This window comes from Montipora capricornis, chromosome 6 (assembly GCF_036669925.1).
Source record: "Montipora capricornis isolate CH-2021 chromosome 6, ASM3666992v2, whole genome shotgun sequence".
In the NCBI taxonomy this organism is placed as follows: Eukaryota; Metazoa; Cnidaria; class Anthozoa; order Scleractinia; family Acroporidae; genus Montipora; species Montipora capricornis.
Genome location: NC_090888.1, coordinates 69,122,774 through 69,132,773, shown reverse-complemented (window position 1 = coordinate 69,132,773; position 10,000 = coordinate 69,122,774).

Here is a 10,000-nt window from a genome sequence, read left to right as displayed (position 1 = left end):
TAATCAACGGGAAAAAACGAGGATATTTATTATATCTCTGAGGTTAACCGGCGCGCGGGCAAGGAAACTAGTCAAAGTGGAGCGGAAGGTTCAACTGCCACAAAGAATGCCGTCCCAAAATCCCAAAAACTAAATCTTCTTGGCTGTTAAGTTTGAAATAGTTGCTTGCAAGATTCAAACAGTTTTCAGTACAAGTTCATGCAACGGAAATGACATGAAAAACTCGCTAGATGATGTTTTGTCGAAATTTTACATTTAGCGGGCTGTACAGCGGGCCGTACCACAGGCTCCCCAAGCTGAAAATACGTGGTGTATGCGACAGTTTGTGTATATAGAGAATTGTATGGGAAAATCACCGATCGTAAAAAAAATTGTGTAAATAACTATCTCATTTGAAATAAAGTTTTCCTACCTCAAATGTGTGACCAACTTGTTTCTTTAGCCGAGTTTCGAGCCATTCTGACGCCGTTTAGTGAAGTCATCCGGAAGGCCGTTACTGAAATAATAGGAAGGCCGGTAACTCCATTCATCGCCGGCCAGACCTCACTCCACAAATCGTTTTCTCCTCAACAGGAAAAGTCCCGAATCGCAATAAAAACAACAGTTCCATAAAGCCCAATAAATTCCCCTCCAAATACGTGTGTTTCGGCGGCCGAAAGACTCGTGGCGAACGAGAACTTTGCCTAAAAATTCACCTCTTCGGCTTTCCTCAGAGGCTTGTGACCGGGTAGTCAACAACGGAAACTCGCAAGATGGTTTCAGCCTCAACTCTGATTGGACCATTTGAATTTGACCGCGCGCTGGCAACACGACCGTTGTTGACTGCCCGGTCACAAAGCCTGGGGATCCGCGTTTAATATTGCCTGGTACGCTGGTGAAATGGTCTTTGAGGTGGTCATACCGTGCCTTGCCATAATTGGCTTGTATACCCATATGACTTTAAAGACCATTCATTCTCCAACTGCGTCTGCGGAGAGCAAAGCTAAACTGAAGGCAAAGTTGACTCGAATGATAACAGCTGCCAGTTGTACTTTGATCGCCTTATACCTTCCCAACCAAATCGTCCTTCTCCTTTCTTTCACCGGGAAAACGGAACTTGGTCAACCGTTGCATAAATTCATGTCATTTCTGGCTTTTTTGACCACTTTTGTCAATCCATTTATTTACGGGTTGAGCAACAAAAATTATCAACAACGCTATTGGCGTATCTTGTCCGCCATTTGCCTTTGCCTAAGGAGGACCAGTCACGGTAGTGTGGAAGATTTAGAGGCTGCAGATTACGTAAGACTCCGTCAATTTAACTCACTTGCCGAAGAATCACCGGGAGTGGAAGTAATTAGTAGTAAATAAGGTCAAGTTGTAGGCCTTTTTCTGAGTTTTAGCGGAATCGCTCGTCCATCTAGTAAGTTTTACTTTTATTAATTTTATTTGTGTGTAAAGTTTTACATACTGAGAGATCTGTAAATTGGTAATGCAAGGATTTGTTATGCAGTAGCGCCTTTTCCCTTTTCATAATGTAAGGCAAACTAATAATAATAATAATAATAATAATAATATTAATATTAATAATAATAATAATCACGTTTTTTACCCTCGGATTTCAGAGTATCTAGTGGCTAATATGTCCAAGCATTGAAGATATTAAATTTTTAAGAATCCCAACTGGCGGGAGGCAAACCAGTTGGCTATTGTACAAGTGCGCCAGGAAATTGAACCAGGGACTACCTGGAACAAATTCAGTGAGTGGTCAGAACGCGGTCTTGAACTCGGGATCTCGGGATCTCAAGGCGCGGGCCCCTAACCACTCGGCTTAAAGACAGTTCCGTCTTTCCTATGTGTGTGTATTTATCATGGGTTATGTAGCCCTTTGTCTGGGGTGTTCTATGAAATGTTCATGATTACAATTGCTTCCTTAGCGGAGGGTTGGTATATATACAGTGCAGCTCTCATTTATATTCATTCGCGTCTTACGAACGTCCTTGCATCCCCAACTGAAATTAAATACTCAATGACCAGATGCTGTTTTTTTTTCTTTCATATGAGTATCACAAGCACTGTGCATGAGAATTAACGCGTTTATTGTACCATCGTTGTACTAGCATCGTTCCAGTCTGGTCTGTAAATATTCAGTTTGTTCCCCGTTTACTTGTTGAAAGATTCATCATTTTTCTTGTAAAGACACAATAAAGATGGTCGCACCCAACTCTTGTTGGCAAACCCCAAAAGTGGTTGCTTATTTGGTGAGAAATATTTTATATTCCTTTGAGCGGGAAGCGAATTAGAATGTTAATTATCTCCAGTGAAGTGATTCTAAAGGAAAGCTTCATTTATATTATTGTGTTCAGTTACGAATAAGTTCATCAAGCCATCAAAAACTTTCATGCAGATTTGTCTGCTCCTGTTTGAGTTATTAATGTAGATTTTGCATGTCATTTTTATCAAAAATGTCTTCCTCACGTGGTTGACACAGCAACGTAATAGACCGACTTTGATATATTAAAATTCAGTCCGAAACAAAAGACATAATGTCGAGGCTCTGGGGAATAAATGAGTTAATACACCTTATTCCAAAATGGCCGCCATTTAAATATTCTTTTGTTTTTATTCAAATTAGCCCTTGATGCCTCGTTTTTAAGCTTAAAATTCAAAAGAATATTTCATCTTGAACGAGCCAACAAGGGGCAATTTGTATGCGCATAAGCGGCCATTTTGGAATAAGGTGTATTCCCCAGAGCTTTGAGATGATACCTTTTGGTTGAGACTAAATTTTAATATACCGGAAGACTCCGAAGAATCAACTAATTTTGTTGAGTGTCTTGTGATAGGGTTAATGACCTCTCTGCTTTTTTTCACCAATGAACATATTCTTTTAAAATTTTAAATGTAGCAGGTCTATTGTCCTAGATAAAATTTTATGTTAATGAATTTTAATGTTAAATGATTCACAGCACAAACAGGAGGAGTAAGAGAATAAAATTATGCCAAAAAAAAGATAGGTCACCAACCTCGTTTACGAGAAAACAGAAAGCAAACCAAGCTCGATCCCTCAACAACACGTCCCCCCGATGGCGCGGTTTTACTTTCACTCTCGGACTGAAATGACACTTTAGCATCATCAAGGCTATCACTCGACTTTTTTTTTTTGCGAGAGTCTAAAAAGTTTCTTGTTTTGCTCTTTACTGCTGTGCTCTGGAAACTGCCATTCTTCTTTCTAGCGAGCTTTCCCACACGAAAGGTAGCCATTTTGAAATATTTTTGGTCAAGTTCGATATATCAATGTTCACACATGGCTACGAGTCTTTATGGTTAAATTCTAACATTATTTTGTTTAGAAATATCCGTTGAGATTTGTGAGACAAAGAAAACAGTAATGAGCCGTGAAATTTGATCATAACGCCTCTTCGCCATGTCTGAATACGAACGTGGCCTGCGCTGTTATGCGCAGAACAGGATGCGCAGTGCAATACTAGGAAATCACTTTGATATCATAGTTATATATTTTTTGATTATTTAGAGTAATTTTAGAATAATGCAGTTCTAGTCGTTGTATAATTTGGGATAATTCTGATGAGTTTACCGTGTCTAAAAGTTAACCTATCCTATCCTATCGTATCCAATCGCTCACAAATGCTACAGGCGGTGTGCGCAATGAGATCGCGTTGCATTTTGGTATTGGTATTTTCTAAGATGGCGGCGGGAGAACTGTGATGCGGTGAGTTATTGCATCCATTTCCTTTGCCATTTAGCCCGTTCATTGTATATTTTCTTATTAAAATAACTAGGTAAACACTCGTTCTTTGGTATGCAATGGGTTTTGGCTAAAATTGATAAACATTGATTGTTTTTTTTACACGGCAGCGTAGCCAGGCTAATTTACGGTGTAATATGAGACCATTTTTGTAGGCCCTAGAAGTCGCTATTTCTGCTAGTTTAAACATTAAAAATGGTCTAAATGGCTTCTTTTATCTTTCTTCTACAGCTAGAGATAAACGCTCTCAAACGCTCTCAAAAGCTTTGCCAGATATAGCCGTTTTTGCTTAGTGGAGCAAATATGGCCTATTGTTGTAGGTGGCAACACGCCAGGCAAGCCTGCAAGTAAACGTTCATCGACGGAAGGAACGTCGAGAAAAAGTTTATTCCAAGAAGGAAATGAAGGAAATGAACCAAAAAAGTCATCGGGGAAACGAGAGTGGAATGATTGTGGCAAATAGAGGTGCCATGCCACAGAGAAAAGGCAACTTTAAAACCCGGAATCCGGAATCCGGAATCACAGTACAATACAGAGAGTAAACACTATCCTAAACATTCATAAAAGCTAACCTTAGGCCTAACAAACGTTTTTAGGCCTAATTAGGCCTAAGGTTAGCTTTTATGAATGTTTAGGATAGTGTTTACTCTCTGTATTGTACTGTGATTCCGGATTCCGGGTTTTAGGGTTGCCCACAGAGAGGACAGTTGACAGCCAGAGCTCAATTTCATAGGGCACCAGTACAGTTGCCTTCTCCTCCACTGAAAATTTTATCAACCTTGTTATAGTAATAATAACAGAACTTATTAATCCATGTAGATAAATTATTTTTATTCAATGTTATGTTGACTACACAGTCATGTTTAATTTAAATTCTGCACCATTTTCAACCAATTTAGATACTATGATCAAGAAAGCTTTCAGGCCATAATTATTATTGACAGTTTGAGGCCATAGTAAACCAATGTAATGGAGCCATGCAGGCCACTTTTAAGGTCGTCATAAACAAGTAGTCACCATGAAAACTAACCATTCTCTTAACAAGAATTCAGCTGTTCTTGCAACTGGTTTGAATTAATGTAAAATTCTGATACTAAGTACTGGGTGTATATTTCGTTCCAATAATAATATTGGTGTTTTATTATTAGAGGGAAGTTTGCGTTTCGAAATGGCAATGAAAACCCTTTGTGCACTAACTAGTTACAGGTATTTTATTTTACTGTGCGACTAGCTCTGATTACTTGCTTCTCCCACTGGCCTCTCCTGGTAATATCTATCATTAAATAGAAACCAATCATAAGGAAAGTTGAACAGAAACGAATTTTTTTTACGGATACCGGAAGTGATGGATCCTTGAGCAATGGATGTAAATATCGAGTTAGTTCACTGGCTATGTAGCCTACTTTTTCATAATTTGATGATGACATTAAATATACAGCAATGGCAGATTTGTCATGTTTATTCTCCGGTTCTGCTTGAAGTTTAGCGTAAACAGGTCTGTTATGTTCATTAAGGTATTCAAAAGCTTCCTGTAAACTGTCTTGCCTTGCTTTGGAATAACATGTTCCCATAACTTTAAAGGCAAGCAGTGAGTTGTCACAATGTCATTTGGCTCATCAGAGTCAATGTTATCGTCTGACGTGTCGCTGTCAGAGACAGTTGTTTCGGAAACTGGAGGTGCTGCATGGTCCGCCTTCTGCACAGGGATGAGGGTCCACAAGACAGTATAAGGTTTACCTCCCACTTGTATCTGACAGTGAGAGTTGCACTTGTATGCCCCTCGCTGAATATCACCAGCTGCACCTTTTTGAACAACACCATCGAGGATATCTGAGCCTTTTTTAAAGCAGACCTTGAGAAATTCTATTTCCATCACTGGAAAACAAGGAATTCTCCAGGAAAATGAAAAAAACTGATCAATCTGGATGATTTCACATGTCATCGCTTGACACCAGTTTCCATCACCTAAAGGGAAATTAATTGGTCATTAGGAATACACTCCTTTTCTTCATGAGAACACTGAGACCAAGATTGGACCAAAAATTCTAAAACATGTACTGTATGAAATAAGAACATACTTGCACTCAACTAAATTTAAGAACATTCCCATTAAAAAAGTGTAATCGTCTGGGGTAAATATGTTCTACAACCAGGATCCATTTGAAGAGTATGAAATAATTAGAAGAAAAAAACTTTTCTTTGTTGAAAAAAGCTTGTTTCATTGGTTTTTTCTTTCACTGATGACAATAGATTGTAGCTTTTACTACTTTTAGGAACGAGTAACTGACATGCCTGAAAGGGCCACATGTTTCCAGTGAAGTATAGTGTTCACATGGTTGTCCCATTTACAATATCAGAAATTTGCTAAAGACTAGGAATGAAACATACCATGAAATTCTGAAGCGGACTCTGCAGAGCCTCTTTCCTGGCCATGTACACCTTCATCATCTTCAGTGGTTGTAAATGTCTACAATGCTTGGCTGCACAGTTTCGTAGCATCTTCCACCGAGATGTTTCGGTCCTCTGCTTTACTTTGCAGATTCTCTCTGTCTCTGTAAATTTCTAGCTTAGTATAGTTACGGTTAGCTTGTCAAAAGCTGTAAGGAATTACTACAAATTTATATCGAATGTTTTTCTCACCTTTGCCTTCTTTCATCTTCACTTGCCTTAGCCGGCAAAGGTAAGCCATCGAAAACAACAAATGGTGTTATTCCATTTCCTTTGACTACACGTAAGTGTGCTCGAAAGATATCTCCGCACCTAAGTGGACAATAAGAACGTACAAGCCCTATGATGGAAACATAAAGGCCAGAAAAGTCATGAATCGTCAGTGAAATCTCACCTTTCTCGATTTCCATTCTGAGACATTGACACATATAAAGCCTTATGCAGCCAACAGGAGGCATCGATAGCTGCTGTTTTACCAAAAAAGTCACGGAACTGAACTTGCTTGCCGTACTTTTTTAGAAACTGCCACAGATTTTTAATCCCCATTACGCATTCACGTCCACTTCGCTTATAATAACCCTCGCACAGGAGATGTTCACTCGACCGCGTCTTGCATACAAATGAAGCGATTTTGAATTTTTCCCATGACGCAAAGCAATCCCAGTACGGACACCGCCTGCAAATGCTATATCCAGTCCAGGATTGTTATCAATTTTGATAACCACTACCAAAACAAACCATTAGCCAATCACTGCTCAAATTCGAGTCCACGTGACATCATTGATCGGCAACTGCGTGAAAATTCAATATGGCGGACGATAGGGTGCAACGCGGGGCAAAGAAGGAATTTTCAATGCTTATATGACAGTGAAATGCATAGTATGTGGAATGTTTGGGCAAAGTTATTTCGAGGCATTATTTTGAATACCTAATCTAACAACTGTTCCGCGTAAAATAACACAGTAAAGGAGACGACAACAGTTAAGCTAAAATGCACTGTTTATTCTTCGATACTGGGCATGATATTTTCATCAGTCATCACTCGGCTTCTTTTTCTTGGGAGGCGAAGCTGGGGCATTCTGTATAAAATAAAAATGAAACAAGAAAAGTAAATAATTTCGTTTTTGAAACGGCTCTTGAATTGCCGAATGCACAGGAAGCGATGGTCCAAGGGGTAAATTACGTTTTATTTACACGTTACGACATTAATATTGCCAAAGCCGCTGAAATGACTCTCTGTATCATTATGTGTGTGCACGGCTTAAATACCAAAAACATATTACCGTACGAACGTGTTTGTAGCACGTCTTTGCACAACTTCGAGCAAAATTTCAAGGATCATATTTTTGTTTTAAAGTAAGAAAAATGTATGATACTTTCAAATGGGCTTTAGTATTAATTTCCCTACAACGTACTTAAGACAGAAACACATCATTCAACCAAATTAAAAAAAAAAGTGCAAATAGAAATGAGAGTCCTCTTAATGAAAACGAAATAAGATTCCGCATTCAATGAATTAATACACCAAAACTCCAAATCATAAAATGACCAAAACAACAATTTAAACAATTAAACATCCAGAATGAGAACTTTTCGGTGATTTAGCCAAATGAAGTACACTCTTAGTTACCAGCCCTATGATACTGTGTTGATGTTTCTTTCATGTACAAAGTATTTTAAGTTGTATAATATTTATTATATTTTGTCAATGACAATCTTTCTTTGCTTGCCTCTTTATGCAATAGCATGACATCATCAGATATGGCAGAGAGATGCTGTTTCTTTGAAGTGTCAGTCTTTGCTTCTTCCAATCTTTTGGGCCATTTACTGTTAATGAATTTTAAAATAAGTATGATCAAGTAACAACATTAATAAAAATGTTCAATTACAATTAAACCACTCAATTAAAATAAGAGTATGTAAGCACATATGTTGTCAAATGTGTTAGTTGATTATGAATTTCAGGCAATTGACTCTAGCTCAGCTTGCTCTATCAGTAGTGAGGATATCAATGACATCACCTATTAATATTAATGTGCCAACTGGAGCCTTATTGGATGCTGAAACAAAGGGTTCTTTTGTTCAGTGGTTGGCAAATTTAAATATCAAAAGAAATTTGACGTCAAACAGGTATCTTCCCTATAAAAGGAATTTTATAATTATGAAAAGTAGTCCCCATTAAAAAGCTGTTAATGTGAAGAAAATCTGGTCCACAATCTTTCATCAAAATATATTTTGTTCAATTTACATGCAAAGTTGAAAATCTCCATATACACACACACAAAGGATTTCAAATTCCAGGGAGAGGAAGGGTGCAGAAAGACCAAAACACTTAAAGAAACCTCATTAGAATTTCCGGATGGGTGAAGGGGTGTCAAAATGCACCTTTTGTGGGGGAGGTATGGACATTTTATGGAACTACACATTGAAGAAAAAAATCCTGCTAAATAAATCTCAAGCCTTTTTCTAAAAAAGCAGTTGGCAGGTTTAATTAAGCTACTGCATAATTGTACAAAATGTTAATGTTGATAAACAAAAAGGAAAAAAAAAACATTATTTTATGTTTATTAACACAGCTAAAGAATGGTTTCTTCAAAAGACATGCATTTCAGTCACTCTTCAGTCCTAACAATTTGGGGATTTGATAATGGTTAAAATAGTCCCCATAATGGACAATTTAAACATAGAAGAGACTTGCAAAAAATACTCAAAATCACAAAATGTAGGTGGTAGGATTCATAAATTATAAATTGTGGCATTTGCATTACCTTGGTGCAAGCTTCTCATCTCTGCAAAACTGCATCATTGGTACCAACCTCTGTATAACACACACATGTCAAGATGCTTATCTTTGCACCCAGTCCACTTCTTTGACAAAACCTGATCATTATATATGGCAGTCAGAATGTCTCCTTCTGGCATAGCAGGGAACCATTTAACCAGGATTTCATAATGTTATACTGACCCCCGGATGAAGTTTTCCATAAATATCCACTGCCATTCTGCTGCTTGCAATTGAATGCATAACAGTGTTGGATCCAAACATAATTGGACTAATAAAGTTGTGTTTTGCTACACTTTGCAGGAAATCAACGGCCATAACTTTTTTGACAGGCATTGTTCTTGTGTCACTAAAGCGGTAAGCCTTCCACTGCACTTTTCAGAATAAATACCAAAATATCGTTCAAAATCATTCTTGAATTTATTTTTAGTCCTTTCAGTCTTTTTCGACGCTGTAGAGCCACAAAATCTACACAAGTTTCCCTTTTTTTTTTTTCTGTGGGCATCAGCATCCGCTATCTCAACACCTAGGAGTAAATCAATCAAATATGGGCGCCATTATTAACAGCACATCGCAAATCAAAAGGGTTTTGCTAAAAGCAGGCCCGCTGCCCACGGCCCGCCACGGCCCTACGGCCCAGCGGCCCGGCGGCCCGAGGGCCCAGCGGCCCGCGGCCCACGGCCCGCGACGGCCCGGCGGCCCGCGACGGCCCGGCGGCCCGGCGGCCCGTACGCATTAGCGCGAACAGGGCCGGAAAAAGCCGTACGGCCCTACTAAAAAAACGTATTGCTCCGTGCGATGCAATTTTAGGTAATTTCGTCCCTTTTAAACATGCAAGTAATTTGCAGCCAGAAAAGCAAATGCAAACAACATATTAGATAAATTTTCTGTGCAGATTCTTGTTTTTTATTTTGTCCTAACTTCATCTTCTGAGTGCTAATAAATAGTGTAAAGAGCCCATATGATAAAATGCTTATTGACTGAGTTAAGGTCGGGCCGGACAGGAAAATATTTGGCCCTCG